Here is a 22,871-nt window from a genome sequence, read left to right as displayed (position 1 = left end):
CTAAATGGCTGCGCACGGATAGGTTGCGGTTGTCGGTTCAGGTTGTTCAGGTTTGTCCTACATCTCGGTGCGGAGTGCCCTTCCCTGCCACACCGATGGCACACTACCACCCTGCACTCGCCTCCATGTTGGTAACCGCATTTCCCACACCTGGGAAACGTCCTTGTCTGCGGTTCTTGCCTTCCGCCCGAACTAGTCATGGCGTAGTTCTGGGCAGCGGGCCTAGCACGTTTACCTTGCTGCTTTTCCTGGATCCTATGGTCATGTGTACCCCGCTTTCCCCCAGCGGATTCTCCCGCCACCTTCAGTGACCCGCTCCTTACGAAATCATACGTAACGATACCAGCTTGCGTCACCGCACCCATCACAAATGATCAGAGACAAGGAATGTACCTGTCACTACGCTGGGGTCCTGGCATGCTTCGTTCGCCCCCATCACAAATGCTCGGCCTCGCGCTGGGTTGGACGACGATGCCGGACCCGCGGTTTGCCGCCCATTTCCTCCCTGGTTCAGTTTCGGACAGTTTCTCTTGAAGTGCTCTGTGCTGCCGCATTTAAAGCAAGCACGGCTGGTGGTCATCACTTGATTTCCTTGTGGGTTTTGTTGTCGGGATGGTTGGGTCCTAAATGGCTGCGCACGGATAGGTTGCGGTTGTCGGTTCAGGTTGTTCAAGTTTGTCCTACATCTCGGTGCGGAGTGCCCTTCCCTGCCACACCGATGGCACACTACCACCCTGCACTCTCCTCCATGTTGGTAACCGCATTTCCCACACCTGGGAAACGTCCTTGTCTGCGGTTCTTGCCTTCCGCCCGAACTAGTCATGGCGTAGTTCTGGGCAGCGGGCCTAGCACGTTTACCTTGCTGCTTTTCCTGAATCCTATGGTCATGTGTACCCCACTTTCCCCCAGCGGATTCTCCCGCCACCTTCAGTGACCCGCTCCTTACGAAATCATACGTAACGATACCAGCTTGCGTCACCGCACCCTCATACGTCTGGTGTCCCCCAAAATTGACTATACTCCTTACAACTGGAGTTAGCCCCCAAATATAACGCTCAACCCTCTTCGACTCTGGGGTGACCAACCATGGTACCAATCGCGACAACTCAATAAACCGGTTCGTATAACCCAAATGGTCTGCCCCCTGCATCTCCAGGTTCCACAATTCATTTTCTAATTTCTGCAATTCGTTTTTCGGGCAGAAATGTTCCAGTACAAGAGCCTTAAGCTCTGTCCAGGTCATGCGGTTTGTCGCCGCCTGACCCCGGGTCTGCACTATCGTGTTCCACCATGTCAAGGCATGGTCCGTGAATGTGCAGGTGGCGTACTTTACAACACAGTCCTCGGGGCAGTTGCTGATGTTCACAACTGATTCTATTTTCTCGATCCACTTAACCAACCCATTTGGTCCTTCAGACCCGCTAAACTCTAAAGGTTTGCACAACATAAAGTCTTTGATCGAACATCCCCTGGATGCAGGAATCGGTTCAGTACGGTTCGTCTCTACAGTTGGTATAGGGCCATTACTGTCCGTAACGACCACTCTAGGCGGTGCGTCATTACTCGGAATCGTGTTATCATTCTGTGGAGGATTAACATTTTGTTCCCCGTCATTATTGGTGGTCGTTTGATTGCTCGGAGGGGTTGGATTGGTCGAATTATTAATACTGGCGGCGATGCGCGATACTATATCCGGTATCGCCGCCTCCAACTGTTGAGCAATCAAACGGCTCACATCTACTTCCGAGATTTGAGCTGATCGTTTTGGTGCCATTCTACACATCATCAGAAAATACATATAATTAATACAAGTTCCAATCATAAAACACAACAAACATTCCATTCATTAACAAACATTAGTACATATTACATCCATGTCAGTTCACATACTTTTCCTGTCATCATTACATAAGTTAAGTTTTCCTACATGGGGCCTATGTCGGCATCATCTCGACATAACCCACAATGGGTTAGTGCTTGAATGATACCCAAAAGTATCTATAACGATATACCCCAAAAGAGACCCCCCTAAGGGCCAGTGGTTGTATTATAACTACCCAAGATTCACTCTATGTTAGCATCACCACTAACTGCTTACACAGAGTATCAAAAAGCGGTTCCTGTCTACTCCCATCCTAACACAACTAAACACGGTGGTATACCAACCCCACCAAAACAGCCACCAACACCACCATCACAGCCAGCATAACCCGGATCCGCGTCTCCATCCGGCCGATCATCCACTGGGAGTATGAGCACTCCCTCTTCAGCTGCGAAATCGCATACTGGTGGTCCAGTATGCAGTCCCCCAGGTACATCCGCCTCTGCACTCCCACTGTCAAGGCGGCGGAGTGCTCATTCACCTGCTCGGTGAGCACTCGAAGCCATGCCGCCGCATCCCGTTCCTGCCTAGGAAGGCCCCACACGGGTGGAGTCACAGGCTCGGGCTGGGAGCGGGAGGACTCGCCCCTGCGGGTAGCAGGTCTGGGTGGGGGCGAGGTAGGTGGGACATGTGGGACACTGATCCGCGCCGTGAGGCGGGGTCCGAATCCGGGCGGGACAGGGATGGCCTGTGGTGCGGGCGGGGTAGGGGATCTGACAATCCTGACTGGGGAGGACTGGCCAGAGCTCCTACGACTAGCCTCGCTAGGCTCAGAGCTGGATGATACGCGTATGCTCCCAGAGTTCCCGGAGCTGACTTCCTCCGGGTCCTCCTCCACCGACAAACTAGGAGTTCTCGACATTCTTTCCTGCACACAAGTAATCAAACATATAGTTCTTTCCATAGTGTAAATCATAATCAAATTAATATGCACTTACTTATACAATTTGACCACATAACAATATTATCATATATTTGCACATATGTTGCCAATTTTACCTATTAAAGTCCCCCATGACTTCCCCCGAATTCCACCGTGCGGACAAGTCTGTTATTATGTTCCGGACCATAACAACTCACTTGTCCATCCAAGTTCATCCCGATCTCGTCACAATAGATTATTAGTTGATATTCAGATCCTATAACACTTGAGCTACTGGTTATATTTAAGGTATCTTTTAAAGACATCCTAATTCTTTATAACCAATGGCTCTGATACCAAGTTCTGTAACACCCCGTAACCGCAGCGGAAACGTAAACGGGATGCAACAGACACATATGATATCAACAGCAGTGCTTATAAAGAAAACACCACTACAATAATTTAAACGTATTACATTGTTCCGAGTTTCGTTACCGACTAGGCGTTATCACATAAGTTTTACCAATAGTACGTTAACATATTTAATACAAAATATATACTCTTAAGCTTCCACAAAATAGCACACATCATCAAGCACGTATCACTCATTCCAATTTGGGTGTACCTAGAAAGCATGTAAAGGAAACGGGTCAACTACGAATAGTTGGTGAGTTTCACTAATTTAAATAAACCATGACAAATCATTTTAATAATCATATATTAACGATGTAATTATGCTGAGCCTACAAGTGAAACCGCTGTTAACCCAGAAACACATTTAATAACCTCTGGGGACACTGTTAACCCAGAAATACATTTAATAACCCCTGGGGACACTGTTAACCCAGAAATACATTTAATAACCTCTGGGGACACTGTTAACCCAGAAACACATTTAATAACCTCTGGGGACACTGTTAACCCATAAACACATTTAATAACCTCTGGGGACACTGTTAACCCAGAAATACATTTAATAACCTCTGGGGACACTGTTAACCCAGAACACTGTTTCGGGCCTTACAATATTAGCAACTCAGACAATTACCATCTTAATACATTACCGTACGATTCTCGTACAACAAACATTATATAAATACATTCATTTCCATGCGATCGGCATGTACTTAAACACTTTGATAAAAAAAAATGCTTTCCGCCCCGGGAAAATATTTAAAACAATTCAATAAAAAGGGGCTCGTGAAACTCACCTTTTTGTGAGCAAAGATGTAATACTGTGCACAGCTACCGGTCCGGATCTGTAATACGATCCCTAAGTCGTTACTACACAATTTCTATTAATATAACTTAAATTCGTGTTAACCGGTACGTCTGGGGACACTGTTGACCCAGTACCGTACACGATCTGGGGACAATGTTAACCCCGAAACACTTCTCAGGACTTAGATTGTGATATCACTTAGAGTTCTTTAGTCAAAATTACCATTAGTTTGTTTTCTCGTTTTGCGTGCCTAGCACGGTTAACCGTCTTTATGTTTTCAAAAATGAGTTTGGTCACATACGACCCGAAAATAGTTGTTACTGATATTTTAATTAAAGTGGTGAAATTAGAGCTCGGTTTAGACACCCCGTTTGGCCGCGGGGCCCGTTTCCATCTTTAGTATACCGGAAACTGCTAAATCGGGTAAAATTACCCAAATCATCCGAATTACTTTCGGATGATTTATTTTTACTTGATTAACTTAGTTTCATGAAAATAGTCCATTTTTAGGGTTTTTATACACCAGTCAGCTCGCTTAGGCGAACTTTGCCGGTTTACGCGTTTTAAGCTTTAAAAGTTTGTTTTTATATTCTGTTTAGCACAAATAATTATCCGTTTAGTCTCGGATCTTGAAATTTTGAACAAATCAGTTTTTGACAGTAAGGAATTTTATAAAAATATTTCCAGAATTAATTTTTATATTTAAAATTTATTTATCTATTTTTAAACGTCATTTAAACACCAAATATGTCGAAAATACCAAACGACCTTAGAAAAATCCCAAATTTTTCTGGGATGACTCCTTCCATCCACATAGTTCCCAGTAATTTTTACAGAACCAAAAACTCATTTTTTCATGCCATTTTCACCAAAACCGAGCTAGAAAACCCTAGAACTCGTTTTACCGAAAAGCCTACTTAGACTTCTCCAATGGACCTGAAATTTTGTGTGTGACGTTTATATGTTATAAAAAGCTTATATGAATTGTTCCATAATTTTTCATGATGTTTAGCTATTTTTCACCATTTTTAGCCAAAACCGAGCATTAAATTCACCAAATATTTATCCTTTATTCAAAAATTACCAAAATTTCATAGATCTCATATTCATGTGTAGATCATCTCTGTGAAATTTCATGACCCAACTCTAAGTCTACCACAATCTGTCCAAATCACACAAATCATACGAAAAAACCGAACTACCTTGTGTTTCTAGCTTTAGATCGCATAGATCTTGCTTTCTAGCCTTTGCTAGCAACTAGATATAACACCTACAAGCACAATAACACCACACCAAGCAAGTTATACCCACAATCAAGCCATTCCTTTCGTGGTTTCGGTTAAGACATCAAAACAAAGATTTTAACCGTAAAAATTAGTTTTTGACTCTTTTAACTCATTTCTTGGACCAAGATCCATTGTATAACTTGTATACATCACTTGATCATGCAAGAATCGGTTTCATCTCGGGTTTTCACCCATTTTTCACTTGAAACCTCATTTTCTCAAGATTTTGGAATTAAAAACCCAGATTAAACCATAACAATATGTTTATACCTTATGATTCTTGCTTAAAAACTTTGGTTTTTTGATGAATGTTGAAGAGTGTTGAGAGAAATGTGGAGTTGGAGTGTTAAAAAAAGAAAATGATATGTGTGTGTGCACCAAATGGACCGATCGGTCCATGTATGGTGTGGGGTGGGGCCCACATCTCAAACCTTGGCCACACATTTGGATTGTGTAATCCGGATAATGTTGTGGATAATCTGGTTCAGTTCGTTTTTCGGTTAAACACTTAATTCGGCTTAAAACGAGGCTAAAACGATCGTTTTTCGGCTTAAAAATAAAATTTATATAAAACCGATTTAAATACTTTAAAAACTTAAACCATGACATTTATTGACTCAACACATCATATTGTCGGTCATTGTGCATCTTTTTCGGCTTGATCGATCTTCTCTTGCTTGGTTTGATGTTAAAGGTTTCGTTTATCGTACCGACGTACCAATAAATCGAAATCCTTTTTTTGTGCTATAATTCACTTATCCCGTAGCCTTAATACTTCATAAACCTTACTAAACATCATATATTTCGTCTATAATGTAATCCCCGATTCGATCGGGTTTCAATAATCGTTCATCGGTTAATCGTAATTCCAATACGACTAGCTGTACATTCGAGTATAATTCATACTTGTGAATCTTATATACTCGTATAAACACATTATAATTTATATATTCAGTATTAAATAACACGTAAATGGTATATTCCGGCTAGGGTATACCGGAATTTGCCGGAATCGTTACAACATGTCCTTCAAACTGAGACAACCGACATAATTCTAAGCGATAGTGACGTTTTTTTTTAAACAAAAACACACGACATGGTTACTCAGGATTGATCATCCCATTCAGCTCAACAAGGTTTTAAATCTAGTTTTGTCAAACGCTTTCGTGAACAAGTCAGCGAAATTATCTAACGTGTCAACCTTTTCGAGCACAATCAGCTTCTTCTCAGCACAATCCCGTATAAAATGATGACGAATGTCAATATGTTTAGTTTTACTGTGCTTAACGGGATTGTTAGTTACTGAGATAGCAGCAGTGTTATCAATGAAAATAGGAGTAAGTGAGAAATTCAGACCATAATCGCGCAACTGTTGTTGAATCCAAAGAACCTGGGAGCAGTAGTTGGATGCTGCCATGTATTCTGCTTCACAGGTTGAAATTGCGACTGAGGTCTGCTTCTTGCATTGCCACGACACTAGTCTGCCACCAAGAAACTGACATCCACCAGTTGTAGACTTCCGACTCTGATTGCACCCTCCATAATCAGAATCTGTGTAAGCGACTAGCTCCAAGTCTCCTCCTCTCGAGTACCACAACCCCAGCTTCGGCTTGCCTTTGAGATACCGCAGTATCCTCTTCGCACCCTTCAAATGAGATTCTTTTGGGTTTGCCTGAAAGCGTGCACAAAGACATACAACAAATATTATATCAGGCCTAGAAGCAGTTAAGTACATTAAAGAACCTATAATTGCCCGATATTGGGTTGGGTCCACGTCTGCATCGTTGTCTGAATCAGCACCCAATTTGTGATTGACGCAGACTGCAGTATCATATGGAATGCTGTCCTCCATCTTGAAGCGTTTGAGAACATCATGGACATACTTCGTCTGATGAATGAACATCCCGTCTTTCTTCTGATCAACCTGCAATCCTAAAAAGAAAGTTAGTTCACCCATAGCACTCATTTCAAATCTCTTCTTCATGACGGCCTCAAACTCCTGACACATGGCGACCTTTGATGCAGCAAAGATAATGTCGTCCACGTAGACTTGCACCAGTAGAAAGTCGCTCCCTTTTCTCTTGAAGAACAATGTGCTATCAATCTTACCTCTTTCAAACTCATTCTCAAGCAAGTAATCTGATAAGGTTGAATACCAGGCACGAGGTGCCTGATGTAGTCCATACAACGCTTTACTTAGCTTGTACACGTGATCAGGAAAGTCAGGGTCAGGAAAACCCGGAGGTTGCTCAACGTACACAACCTCGTCGACTTTACCGTTTAGGAACGCACTCTTCACATCCAACTGAAAGACCTTCATCTCCTTATGAGCAGCAAATGCCAAAAACAGACGAATGGCCTCCAATCTTGCCACAGGAGCAAACACCTCATTGTAATCAATCCCCTCTTGCTGATTAAAGCCTTTAACAACCAGCCTCGCCTTGTTCCTGATAACAATCCCTTTCTCATCTCTCTTACATTTGAAGACCCATTTCGTGCCTATCGCATGCATATTCTTCGGTTTTTCAACCAAATTCCATACTTCCATTTTTTTAAACTGAGCTAACTCTTCTTGCATGGTTCGACCCACGAGCTGTCCTTAAGAGCCATTTGATAGTTCTTTAGTTCAATCTGGCTGATGAAGCAGGTGTACAAGCATTCGTTGATAATGCCTGTGTCTTTAATGCTTGTGTAAACACAGGTGTGCTCATTCAAGCTTTTTCTTGTTTGTACACCGGCGGACAGATCACCTATCACGTTCTCCAAATGATGATCTTTGTGAATTCTCGTAGTCGGAACCGAACTGACATTCAGATTATCTTCCAAGTTTGAAGATAGCTCATCAATGGGTGATTGATGTTGAGAGTGAAACGGATTGATGAATTCCTCTTCAGTAGAGGCAGCAGGGGTATTGACAGCATTTGACGAGGAAGGCTGACATTCATCATACTGTGGTCGTTGCACCAATGTGTCTTCCTCATCGCAAATCATCTTCGTAGCAAGTCTTTCTTCAACTTCTGCACAATCCAAATAAGGTATGTTAAAAGATTTAAAGAGTCTATCATAGTCGAAAACCCCAGCGGGTCCCGTGCTTGGTTTTGGTGATTTGTAACTTGTGATATCAGTGTTACACACCACCTCAACCTTGCTGTTCGATGTATTAAAGACCCGTCTGTTGGGAGTCCCAACAACGTATCCGACTAAGATTCCTTCGTCGGCTACTTCACCAAATTTAGAATTGGTCTTTAATATCAAACACGGGGACCCGAATGGTTCAAGACCACTCAAGTTGGGCTTTCTCCCATGCATAAGTTCATAACAGGTTTTATTTAATCTTTTAACAGTTAACACTCTATTAAGGATATAACAGGCTGTTGCAACAGCTTCAGCCCAGAACATCACGGGAAGTTTCGAATCAGCCAGCATGGTTCTGGCTTCTTCAATTAAGGTTCTGTTCTTCCTCTCAGCCACTCCATTTTGTTGCGGTGTATACGGTGCGCTGTATTGGTGTTCTATCCCCTTCTGTAAGCAGAAGTTCTCCATCTCATAGTCCTTGAACTCAGTTCCATTGTCACTCCTGATGAATTTAACCCGTTTCCCCATGATATTCTCAACCTTGGTAATCAAATTCTTTACCATCTGCACTGTTTCATCCTTTGACTTCAGGAAATATACCCAGGAATATCGAGAGAAATCATCAGTGATCACCAAGCAGTAAGATGTTCCTCCTAGACTTCTTACATTCACTGGACCGAAGAGATCCATGTGAAGTAATTCTAGGGTACTGACCATTAAATTGACCTTCTTGGTGTGATGGGATTTCTTGTGTTGCTTTCCCTTTTTGCATGATAAGCATTTGTCTTCAAAGTTGAATTTCTTCAAGGGAACACCCAGCACAAGCCCATTTTTGACAAGGTAGTTCATTTTCCGAAGATGAATGTGCCCCATTCTCCTATGCCACAACTCGGACTCCGATTCAGTTGCTTTTGACAGAAGACACGATTCTTCTGTGGCCATCTCAGTAGACCTCATGTCCATGATATACGTATTCTTCACTCTTGGAGCCTTCATAACAATCCAATCCTCTGGTATCTTAAAACCAGGATATAGCACGATCGCCTCATTCTTTGTAAAATGTACGGTGTACTCTTTGTCACAGATCTGCGAAACACTCAGCAGATTGTGCTTCAGTTCTTCAACAAAATTTACTTTCTCCAAAGTCATCTTTCCATTCGACACCGTCCCTATTCCTGTAATCCTTCCACCGCTCTCTCCTGCGAAACTCACTCTTCCTCCTTGAACAGGTTTCAAGTCGTGTAACAATTTCTTGTTACCCGTCATGTGCCGGGAACAGCCGCTATCCACAACCCATTGATTGTTGGCAGCCCTGTTCAACTGTTCCTGCACGATTAAAGCAGATGATTAAAATCTGGGGACCCAAGACCGATTGGTCTTGGGTCGATACATCCCGTACCTTGGCTGTCCAAAGTTAGTATCATAATAATTTCTATGAGTCCTAACAGGATACCTTCTTATGGATTGACTATGAGGCCATCCAAACCTTCGTGAATTAAAAGAATTATTACTTAAGGTTTGGTTGTTAGCAGTGAAAAACTGAGATCTATTTCTTTGAAAACCTTGATTAGTCCAATTTCTGAATTTTGATGGGTTTTCATTTTTACCATTATATTGATTAACGTTAGTTCTTTTCTCAGATTTTGAAGTCCTCACACCTCTGAATTTCTGCTTCAGAGGGCAATTAGCAACAAGGTGTCCTAATTGATTATGTCCAACTTTATCAAAAGTTGTCTTAGATGTTGAGGCTGTATTACTGCCCGTTTGTATCACATATGGTGGGACATACGAATTTAGCGGAGACTTCTTTTCAGGTGTTTTATTTTTCTCTCCACTTTTTGGTAACACTTCCTCTTGTTTTGTCTCACTCGACTCAGAAGACTTGTCTGAGTTAGATGAGACAGGACTCGGAGCAGAAATCTTAACACTTGCAACAGGCTTACTAACTTCTGGTTCTTTAATAGTAACTTTAACTGGAACTGTCTGACTATAGTCAACATCGACAGATTTCTGATTACTAGGGTCATAAGTGTAATTATGATTGAAAGGTGGTGGAACTTCATGATAACCAATTCCTCCCCTTTTAACTGGGGAACCTTGATCACTAACGAGGTGTTCAAGTATAGCGGAGGAATTTCTGAATTGCTCAAGTTTCCTGTTAAGTTCCACCACTTTCACCTGGTGATCAGCTATCTGTTTATCCCTTTCAGCTATTAGTTTGGTTTTCTCTTCTAGAACTTCATAGCTAAGATCAATCACTTGAATTTTTCAGCAAGCTTTGCTTTAAGACTTTTAATATCTTTCTCACTAGCTTTAATTTTTTACTTTGTAACTATTTTCTCTAGCTTTAGTGAAATGATGATCTTCTTTTAAAGTTTTAAATTGCGCATCCAAACTAACAAACTGATCAGTTATAGTTGTCAATTGTTCAGACAGATGTTCACACTTAGTACAAGGGAGTTCGGTACTTACCTCGGAGAGCTGGTCTGCCACATCTGCCATGTAAGCTTCATTTTCGCCAGTTCCCTTCTCACTATCTGCAGTTTCGATGTTTGCCAAATTGGCCTGTTCAAATACTTCTTCAACATGCAGATTCCAGTTGTACTCCTCATTCTGTCTGGAAATCATGGCTCTATAGTCATTACCACTACCACTCTGCTGTGTAGATCTGTTTTGATTGCGTTCTACACGTTCATTTTTGCACTCTTTTGCAAAGTGGCCATTCTGCTGACAGTTGTAACAGCGTACCTTCGACTTATCATACCCTGGCCTCTCACCGACAAACTTCTTGCCAGTCTTCTTCATGAACCTCTTAACCCTTCTGACAATCATAGCCATCTGCCACTGCAGATCCATCTCCTCCAGATCATCAGCATCGATCTGATCATAGTCTTCATCCAAAATTGCAGGATCAACAATCTTACCCTGAATGTAGTTCTCATACGAAGCAATAAAAGATGCATAGAGAGTAAACTGCTGTTCAGCAGATTTAACACTCATGGGCATCTTCGAGTAGTTGTTGTTTGAAACACTTGGGGAAAAACTACTCTTGGTCGCTTGAGGTTGAGAAGCATTTGATCCTCCAGCTACAAAGCATACATCACCGTTCATGTTGAGAGATACATGTCCTTCGTGTGTTGAGTTAGCGCCTGACTCTCCCTTAGAGTAATAAGCAGATGATTCAGTTTTCGAACTTGATCCTGAGTTAACCTTTGCACCATACATACCCGGATCTTGAACCTGATCGGTAGGTGTCTCCTTTCGTACCATGTTCAGTTCAAATGTTATTAGCTTGTTAACTGCTGTCTCCAGGTCATAGTCAGCAAAGTCTTTGTCTTCTCTCATCAACACAGTATACATCTCCCATTTCGGTGGGAGAGCATCAAGAAGCTTTTCAACAATCTCATCTTCTTTGTAAACAATTGAATAGTTGCTGAGTTCAGTCATCAGATGATAATATCTAGTGATGATATCATCAAGTGATTCATTCTTCAGATACTTGAAGACCGAGAATTGGGTTTTTAGAAGTTTAATCTTTGACGCACGAATTCCCACGTTACCCTCAAAACGGTTTTCAAGTGCTTCCCAAAGCTCTCTGGCAGTTTTATACTTTCTGAAAGTGTGCAGAATCTCTTGTGGAAGAGCCATTGTAATTGCTGCATGAGCTTTGCTTTCGGCCTCATACATTTTCTTCTCTTCTTCTTCCATCTCTTTGTATTTCTTGATCTGATCATGACCCTCATACTCAGCAGTAGGTGGAATGTAACCATCTTGTATGCACACCCACATCTTAGCATCTTGGTACTTGACATATTGTTCAAAGCGATCTTTCCACGCTACATAATCGGTTTTCTTAAGCATCTTCGGTGCCTTTGTAGCTGAACCCGCTTCTACTTCCATCTTTACCAGTTCGGTAATGTTTATCGAAGACATCTTTCACAAAACTCAAAGAAATCCGAAAATCAAAAATTTTATTTTCAAACAGCACTGTAGGCGAAGTTGTGGATAACTTCGCTAAAGACTTGTCTTCGCGTGAATTTGTAACTTCGCTTACTTTCTTAAATTCGCCGGATTGGCGAAGTTGAGAATAACTTCGCCTAAGTTGAGCGAACTTGGGAGGTAGGAGAAGTTGTGAGTAACATCGCTTGAGGTAAGCGAACTTGAAGAGGTAGGCGAAGTTGTGGATAACTTCGCTTAACCTTATATCTTCGCCGAAACCCTACTAACAGTGACGGCAACTTCACCTGATGAACACGAACTTTCTACAGATTAGATTTCTGGGTTTTTTGTAAGGCCCCGAACCCGGTAGCCCTACTTTAGCGCCGGATTTACTCATAAACACAGTTCTTCAATCAGAGTTTATTAAAACTTTTCGCGGAATATAAAACATCAATCATTTGTTACAAAACGTTAAACTTTTTCTTTGATACCATAACACAAAACTTTATATTTAAAACATCTTTACTTCTTTCTTCAGATGCCAGCCGTTCAATCCATGCCGTGTGTCGTCCTCATGTTAACTCTGTAATCAGCTCCCCTGCGTGCATACTAAAAGTCAGCTACGCTGAGTGAGTTCTAGTTAATCGAACGCCATACAATACATACACATACATACATATCCGTAGATACATATCCATACTTCACTAGTTACCCTTCTGTTCTACATACACACTTACTACCATACATACACACATATTTATAACCACTAACCTCAGTCTACCGTGAGTACGTTCATAGTCCGCCGTCTATACCTGTACTCAAGGTCGTGAACACGTAAAAGGTCCGCGGTCCTTACCTATGTTCACCCTTTATGGTACGTGCAAGGTCCGCAGTCCTTCCCTATACCATCCTACATCCACAACACGTACAAGGTCCACAGTCCTCCCCTATGTTGCAACCTAAACCATAGCACGTACGAGGTCCGCAGTCCTCCCCTATGCTACCACAATACAACTACAGCACGTATAAGGTCCACAGTCCTTTCCTATGCTGATGCCTATCTATAATACGTATAAGGTCCGCAGTCCTTAACTACGTTGTCGTCTATTATCTGTAACGCGTATAAGGCCCACCGTCCCTATCTACGTTTACGTCTATCATCTACTTTACGTATAAGGCCCGCAGTCCTTAACTACGTTTACATCTATCATCTACTTTACGTATAAGGCCCGCAGTCCTTAACTACGCCATCACCAGCCGAGTCTATGTCCGCCAAAAGCTAGAGGGATTTGCCATCCTAACTTACTATGTCGAACGTAGAACTCACATACCATTCGTGTAACTGCATACACCTACTTCACATATACAATAATTACATCATAGCATAAGAACACCCTAGGCGTTCTTTACATCATTCATTTAACAACCATACCTCTTGTCGATACGTGCAATATCCGAAGATCGTTCACGCCCCGACAAGTATTCATTTGTAATGTTCATACATCTTCGATGTATAATATTCGTACCTTTATTTTTGACCTGACAGTACGCGCAATATCCGAAGATCGTTCGCGTACCGACAAGCAACCATTCATATCCATCACATATATCACATATGGCATACACTTATCACTTAGGATAAATGTATTAACAACACATCGAGTATGCACACAGCCCCGAAAACATAACACATAAATGGGGCTAGAAACTCACCTGAATACTGTTACGCTCTCCGTTAATAGTTATTCCCCTCTTGAGCTGCGCACGGCTAACTGTATAATATTTACACGTATCAATTAGCTACTACTACTTATGTTGCGTTTCTATCTTTATATGACCCACAACGAACGGGGGTCCGGGGGCAGCGCCCCTGGTAGCGGGGTTCTAGGGGCGGCAGCCCCTAGCGGGGTCCAAGGGGCAGAGCCCCTGGCTGGGGTTAAGCTGCCAGGTCAGCTTGGAAAAATTTTATTTTCGATAACTGCCTTAACACATTTTCCATTAGGTTTTTAATTTATTTTATAGACGAACTTCGCTTCAGGCGAAGTTAAACCTTAGGCGAACTTGGAAACAGCTTGGTTCTGGCTTGATTCGATCGAATAGGAACACGTTCGATCGAATACATCACGTTCGATCGAATACATCACGTTCGATCGAATAGGAACACGTTCGATCAAACAGGAACACGTTCGATCGAATAGGAACACGTTCGATCGAATACAACACTCATTCGATCGAATACAAAACTCATTCGATCGAATGAGTTGGAGACCATTCGGTTGCTTCCCTATTCGGTCGACTGGACTTGTTCGATCTACGCATTCGATCGAATGGACTGATTCGATCGACTGGTTCGATCGAATGAGTCTGATTCGACTCCTTCAAGCTGTGCGACGGAGAAACCCACGGGTTTTCCAGATTTTCCAGATTTTTGACCCAAAATCGAAGTTTTTGACATGGAAATGCTCGGGATTGAAAGGGCTATCGATCCCTAGTACTTTTAAACACAAAAGCTTGTATTTTGACACCAAAACAAGGCGGTTTTTGACCCGAAAACTCAAGTTACGAAAATGGGAGTTTTTGCTCGATTTGAGGTCGAAAATGGTTATGAAAACGGATGATTTTCGAGGGGGACTTACCAAAAACGATTAGGAACAAGATTGTGGACTCGGATTTGTGATTTGAGAACTTTCTCTCTCTAGCTTCTCTCTCTAGAAATGAGAGTGTTTGGGTGGGTGTAAGTGAAGGAAGATGGTGAAAATGGTGGAAGTGTCAAGAACTTTCGTTTATATACTACGGGTTTGGTTAGGCTCGGGTTGGCTTCCTACGGGTCGAGACAGGCCGAGTTCATAAAATAACTAAGCCCAAGACCCGTTCCTTACTCGACATTAAATAACTAAAACGTGAAATTACTAAACATAACTTTCTTTATTCAACATTATAAATTTTAGGATGTTACAAGTCTTCCCTCCTTAAAGAGGTTTCGTCCCCGAAACCTAACTTATTCCCTAAAAAGGAAAACTTCTTACATTTACACGTTTTATAGAAATGCCTTCGCTTTCTGAGTTACCCTTCCTACTTCCGACTTTACAGCCATCGAATGGTGGTCATGTGTTTTAGCTATTTAAGGTAGCTTGTCCATGAGACCCTCGATGCACCAAGACTCATCTCATCCTTCTAAGGGTTTCGATTAGTACTTTTAACACTATTGTCTAAAACAACATTTCACCATAACATAATAATCATTCTTAACCAAACTCAAAATAATTACACGCCACAGATAAACATAAGTTTTAGACCTTAACACAAAACAAGTTCTTAAGCAAATGTAATTTAATAAAACCATTGCATGAGCAATTATTCCTTCATCAGGTGTTCCTCTCTGCAGTTTCCCAAAGTCTTCATCCTTTCGCACCTACCGCCCCTGATTCCTTGCAATCCCTAGCCATGTGGTCAGCTTTTCCGCATTTGAAGCACTTTGGACGATCAGGGCATTCTCGAGAATAATGCCCACTCTTTCCACACCGATAGCACCTGTCTGTCCCAGTCTTGCATTCTCCCAGGTGTACTTGCCCACACGTCTTACATGCATCCTTGTTCCCAACCTTGGCCTTCCTCTCATCAGTTGTTGTCACCATCTCGCCAGACCGCTTAGCAGAGGTAGCCCATTTCTTCTCCTTCTTTTCCCCCACCACCACATCGTCCTCAGCCAGGTCAGCATAAACCACTTCTGCAAGTTCAACAGCAGAGTCAAAAGTAGCAGGTTTATTTGCCCTGACCAACATGCGGACTTTTTGTGGCAATCCCCTCACATAACATTTGATTCTTTTGACCTCAGTGTCAACCATATCAGGCACCAATCTAGATAGTCGGCTGAATTCAGTAGTATACTCACGATGCGTCATCATACCGGCCTTCAAATTCAGGAACTTCATCTCCGTCCTTTCAACCTCTGCATCTGCACAGAACTTCTTCATCACCAACTCTTTCAGATCGTCCCATCTCAACGCCTTGATCTCATCCCTAGTCTTTCTCTGCTCCACACTTTCCCACCAATACATAGCTTCTTCCACAAATGACTGAGTAGCATAACCCACAGCTTGGTCGGGACGGCATTCGCTAATGCGGATAACCTTGTCCATAGTGGTTATCCATTGGAGAGTAGCGATTGCGTCTCCCAACCCAGTCAGCTTCGGCGGGTCGCATCCTTTGAAGGACTTATAGCTGCACCCACCTTGTCCTCTTCTCCTATCATCGACTTCCACAGACTTATCCTCGCTCGAGGCCCCTCTTTCTCCTTCCCCAACCTCCTTACCATCACCCCCTGCCCCTTCAGCAGTTCGCTCACGGCTTCCAGCAGATCCTTCGGGATTCAGGTTCTTCACAGCAGCAACTACAGCTTGAACAATGGCTGCTTGAACTGCAGGGCTAAGTTGAACTTCTTCATTGTTGTTCTGGTCTCCTCCAGCTGCGCTTCCTTCATCTTCGGTGTGGGAAGCTTCTTCTACCGAGGGTTGCCGGACAAGACGAGGCCTGCCACGACGTCCTGTGCGACCCCCAGTTCCCACAAATTCTCCAGCTCCAGCCATCCGTATTCTAAAAGGGAAAAACACAAACATCATCACTCAAGGAACTATTTAGTACAAGGATAGTAAGGCTAACAGGTAATAACAGTGGCCAGTTGTGATTAGCTGATCACGTTACTTTCCGTGTCCTATACACTTCCCTTTATGAGTCTATTTGTGCTGGTTCTACTTAAGCAGTTTTGTCAAATCAAACAATCAATTATTCCTATCCCTGACGTTCACATATCTTTCTTTTCTCATTATCATATATCATTTAATCATACACTTTACCTTTACTGATCTTGCTTGAGCGACACATGGCATTCTTGAACTGGCATCTTCTTTCCTTTCTTACTTAAATCCCATTTTCTGTTCGAGTCTAAGCATGTAGGATGCTTAAATCTCTCGAACTTATGCTCTGATACCAACTTGTAAGGCCCCGAACCCGGTAGCCCTACTTTAGCGCCGGATTTACTCATAAACACAGTTCTTCAATCAGAGTTTATTAAAACTTTTCGCGGAATATAAAACATCAATCATTTGTTACAAAACGTTAAACTTTTTCTTTGATACCATAACACAAAACTTTATATTTAAAACATCTTTACTTCTTTCTTCAGATGCCAGCCGTTCAATCCATGCCGTGTGTCGTCCTCATGTTAACTCTGTAATCAGCTCCCCTGCGTGCATACTAAAAGTCAGCTACGCTGAGTGAGTTCTAGTTAATCGAACGCCATACAATACATACACATACATACATATCCGTAGATACATATCCATACTTCACTAGTTACCCTTCTGTTCTACATACACACTTACTACCATACATACACACATATTTATAACCACTAACCTCAGTCTACCGTGAGTACGTTCATAGTCCGCCGTCTATACCTGTACTCAAGGTCGTGAACACGTAAAAGGTCCGCGGTCCTTACCTATGTTCACCCTTTATGGTACGTGCAAGGTCCGCAGTCCTTCCCTATACCATCCTACATCCACAACACGTACAAGGTCCACAGTCCTCCCCTATGTTGCAACCTAAACCATAGCACGTACGAGGTCCGCAGTCCTCCCCTATGCTACCACAATACAACTACAGCACGTATAAGGTCCACAGTCCTTTCCTATGCTGATGCCTATCTATAATACGTATAAGGTCCGCAGTCCTTAACTACGTTGTCGTCTATTATCTGTAACGCGTATAAGGCCCACCGTCCCTATCTACGTTTACGTCTATCATCTACTTTACGTATAAGGCCCGCAGTCCTTAACTACGTTTACATCTATCATCTACTTTACGTATAAGGCCCGCAGTCCTTAACTACGCCATCACCAGCCGAGTCTATGTCCGCCAAAAGCTAGAGGGATTTGCCATCCTAACTTACTATGTCGAACGTAGAACTCACATACCATTCGTGTAACTGCATACACCTACTTCACATATACAATAATTACATCATAGCATAAGAACACCCTAGGCGTTCTTTACATCATTCATTTAACAACCATACCTCTTGTCGATACGTGCAATATCCGAAGATCGTTCACGCCCCGACAAGTATTCATTTGTAATGTTCATACATCTTCGATGTATAATATTCGTACCTTTATTTTTGACCTGACAGTACGCGCAATATCCGAAGATCGTTCGCGTACCGACAAGCAACCATTCATATCCATCACATATATCACATATGGCATACACTTATCACTTAGGATAAATGTATTAACAACACATCGAGTATGCACACAGCCCCGAAAACATAACACATAAATGGGGCTAGAAACTCACCTGAATACTGTTACGCTCTCCGTTAATAGTTATTCCCCTCTTGAGCTGCGCACGGCTAACTGTATAATATTTACACGTATCAATTAGCTACTACTACTTATGTTGCGTTTCTATCTTTATATGACCCACAACGAACGGGGGTCCGGGGGCAGCGCCCCTGGTAGCGGGGTTCTAGGGGCGGCAGCCCCTAGCGGGGTCCAAGGGGCAGAGCCCCTGGCTGGGGTTAAGCTGCCAGGTCAGCTTGGAAAAATTTTATTTTCGATAACTGCCTTAACACATTTTCCATTAGGTTTTTAATTTATTTTATAGACGAACTTCGCTTCAGGCGAAGTTAAACCTTAGGCGAACTTGGAAACAGCTTGGTTCTGGCTTGATTCGATCGAATAGGAACACGTTCGATCGAATACATCACGTTCGATCGAATACATCACGTTCGATCGAATAGGAACACGTTCGATCAAACAGGAACACGTTCGATCGAATAGGAACACGTTCGATCGAATACAACACTCATTCGATCGAATACAAAACTCATTCGATCGAATGAGTTGGAGACCATTCGGTTGCTTCCCTATTCGGTCGACTGGACTTGTTCGATCTACGCATTCGATCGAATGGACTGATTCGATCGACTGGTTCGATCGAATGAGTCTGATTCGACTCCTTCAAGCTGTGCGACGGAGAAACCCACGGGTTTTCCAGATTTTCCAGATTTTTGACCCAAAATCGAAGTTTTTGACATGGAAATGCTCGGGATTGAAAGGGCTATCGATCCCTAGTACTTTTAAACACAAAAGCTTGTATTTTGACACCAAAACAAGGCGGTTTTTGACCCGAAAACTCAAGTTACGAAAATGGGAGTTTTTGCTCGATTTGAGGTCGAAAATGGTTATGAAAACGGATGATTTTCGAGGGGGACTTACCAAAAACGATTAGGAACAAGATTGTGGACTCGGATTTGTGATTTGAGAACTTTCTCTCTCTAGCTTCTCTCTCTAGAAATGAGAGTGTTTGGGTGGGTGTAAGTGAAGGAAGATGGTGAAAATGGTGGAAGTGTCAAGAACTTTCGTTTATATACTACGGGTTTGGTTAGGCTCGGGTTGGCTTCCTACGGGTCGAGACAGGCCGAGTTCATAAAATAACTAAGCCCAAGACCCGTTCCTTACTCGACATTAAATAACTAAAACGTGAAATTACTAAACATAACTTTCTTTATTCAACATTATAAATTTTAGGATGTTACATTTTTTGAGGTTTGTGAAGGTGTTATGGGTTGTTTATGATTGTAGGAGGTGAGTATAGCACAAAAACTCAGAAAACTCGTCCCGCGAATAGTCGAACGGAACGATTTCTACACCCGCGTGATAATCCCGAACCACACAATCGAGCAAAAGCTCTGATACCAATTGTAGGTTCCCAGCCGGATCTACACGAGATATCGCGTTCTACGTAGGTGCGGAATCCCTACATAAGACGTTACGAGTATAGAAAACGATACGAGCTAACACACGATACGATAATCAAACCCACGTTGTATTTCAACCGTAAACACGTGATACTATGATCACTGAATACAAAATCTCTGACTCGAATACACGAATAAACTGGAATTCTAATGAATAAGCCGTAAACAAAACAGCTTATATAGACACGACAACTTCGCCTGGCATGTTCAGGCGAAGTTGTCCCTAACTTCGCTTGTCTAACAAGTTCACCCATATAAGCGAACTTGTTAGCAACTTCGCTTACATACAAACACAAATCTAACTAACACGATTACAGACACTCGACACTGAACTACTGACATCATGCACCAACACATCCTCATTCGCGAGATCTCACCAAAGGATCGCCTACCAGGACAAGAGCCGATTTTCTATCGGAAGAGGGAGGGCGGAACTCTCATGTGTAAGAGTGCTAGGAAGACAACATGCCTACCTGAAAATAGGAAACTTACTGATTGAGACAAAAAAGACACCGGAGAACCTACACGCGCATGGCTAAAAATGAAGAAGCTCGATTTTTTTGTGTTTGGGAGATCGATAACGCTGAAGAAAAGGAGACAAGAGGATCTTACTCTGTCTACGTACGAGGTGGGTGAGACATCGATCACTCCCCCACCTTTGCTCACTAATGAGGAGCCAATAGAGCTTACCATACCGACCTTAGTGGATAGGATCGCCCTTCACAACCATCAGTTGGAGTCGGCACATGATGTGACTAGAGAGACTAGGGATGAAGTAAGGGCATTGTAGGAGAGTGTGATGCGGAGGATGACTGAGGAAGTGAATAAGACACTTGAGAGGCTAAGAATGGTTGAGGATACGATAGAAGATATGAGGAGGAATGCTTCCCATGTGATGCGAGGCGTGAGAGATGGGTTGCAGGGGAAATTGATATTGAGACTGGGGAGATACTAGATAGGATATAATTGCTATGGAGGATATGATTAGGGTTCTTGGAGAGGATTTAACGAATATGCGTAGAGGAGTCAGGGACCCCATGGATGCACTGACCAAGGATATGGAGGTCATGAGGAGGGTGACGACTGAGGAGCTGAGATTGATGGGAGTAGATGTGAGGAGCACTCAGAGGAACGTGGATGGTCTGAGTAGTCATGCGGATGAAGATGGTCAGAACTTTTCTGGAGTGCGTGATAGTGTTGATGACTTGGTGCGTCGTGTTTCCTCCGCGGTGATGTTATCCGTTGTTAGCACTGTCGTAGCTGGACTCGCCGTGTTGTTCGGCCTGTTTTCACATTTTACTCGTTGACCTATGTCGGGTGGGTTGTGCCTATGCAATATCCATCGTACTGTATTTTTAAAACTTGTATTTGACGGGACTGATGATCCTTGTCTATTTTGTGTTGTCTTTGATGAACAAGGTATAGCAAGTATTTCTTTATATTTATGATATTGTATGGTGCTTTGGTTGTGTACAAGTCTTGTTCATGTGATGATATTATTGTATATGTTGTCTTATTTCTTTTATATATTGTATGTATTAGAAAGAAAAGCATGGCTCCCAAACGAAGGAACACCAATTACAACTCAGGCGATGCAGTCCTAATGACAGCTGCCGACATTGCTTCGCTTGTCTCACAACAAGTGGCTACTGCTTTGACTCAATACGAGGCCAGCCGAGCCGCGAATTGGGGATCCGGTGTTGATTCTCGAGGACCGCGAGATGTGGGAGTGGATCCGGAGATGGCTATGGAGTGAGGACTGCCACCAAAACCAAAATCAGGCAAAGGGGTTGCACCTACAAAGCCTTCCTTGGCTGTAATCCTCGTAGCTTTAACAACACTGAAGGAGCCGTTGGAATCATAAGGTGGATTGAGAAAATGGAAAACGTGCTGGATATCAGTGGTTGCGCCGATCACCAAAAGTGAAGTATTCCACATGTACCTTGTCCGATGAAGCCCTCACTTGGTGGAACTCTCAAGTTGAATCATTGCGCAGGGAAGGTGCCTATCAACTCTCTTGGGAGCAATTGAAGATTCCGATGATGAAAGAATATTGCCCCCGAAATGAACTTCAGAAAATCGAGGCTGAATTATGGAACGTGACTATGGTAGGATCTGAAGTCATTGCCTACACCACTCGTTTTAATGAGTTGGCTCGCTTGGTGCCACACTTGGTGAACCCTGAGTATAAAAGGATCGAGAAGTATGTTTGGGGACTTGCACCCCAAATCCAAAGTATGGTCACCTCGTTCAAACCCGCTACTGTTAAAGAGGCTATCTCTTTAGCCTACAATTTAACCGATGAGGCCATACGAATGGGTTTGCTACCGAAAAAGGGAACAAGTGTGGGTAAATTAGTAGTTGTGGAGGAAAAGAAGGTTGATAACAAGTGTACGTGGGAAGTTAAGCCGGGAAACAATTTCGGTAATCGTGGGTTCAAAAGAAGGAGACCATGGAAGCATGTGTTGCGACCAATACTGCTAAAGCCGGAGGATATGAAGGAACACTGCCTAAGTGTGCCGAGTGTAGCTATCATCACACCGAAGGGTGCACACAATGTGACCGTTGTTAGAAATACTGTCACAAGGTAATGACTTGTTGAGTCAATCTGCCACCTGCTGAAAAGATCACACAAGCATGTTATGAGTGTGGTGAAGCCGTGCACTTCAAGAAAGACTGCCCCAAGCTTAAGGACCATGACCACAATCAAACTCGTGGCCAAGCATTTGTGTAAGGAGCAGCGGACGCCTGCCAAGACCCGAATGTTGTCGCTGGTACATTCC

The sequence above is a fragment of the Bidens hawaiensis genome, unplaced genomic scaffold, assembly GCF_021521415.1.
Source record: "Bidens hawaiensis isolate Kalapana, Puna unplaced genomic scaffold, B.hawaiensis_p1.1 tig00038054_1, whole genome shotgun sequence".
Lineage (NCBI taxonomy): Eukaryota > Viridiplantae > Streptophyta > Magnoliopsida > Asterales > Asteraceae > Bidens > Bidens hawaiensis.
The sequence above is the reverse complement of the archived record's forward strand: the minus strand, read 5'-3'. Positions refer to the sequence as shown.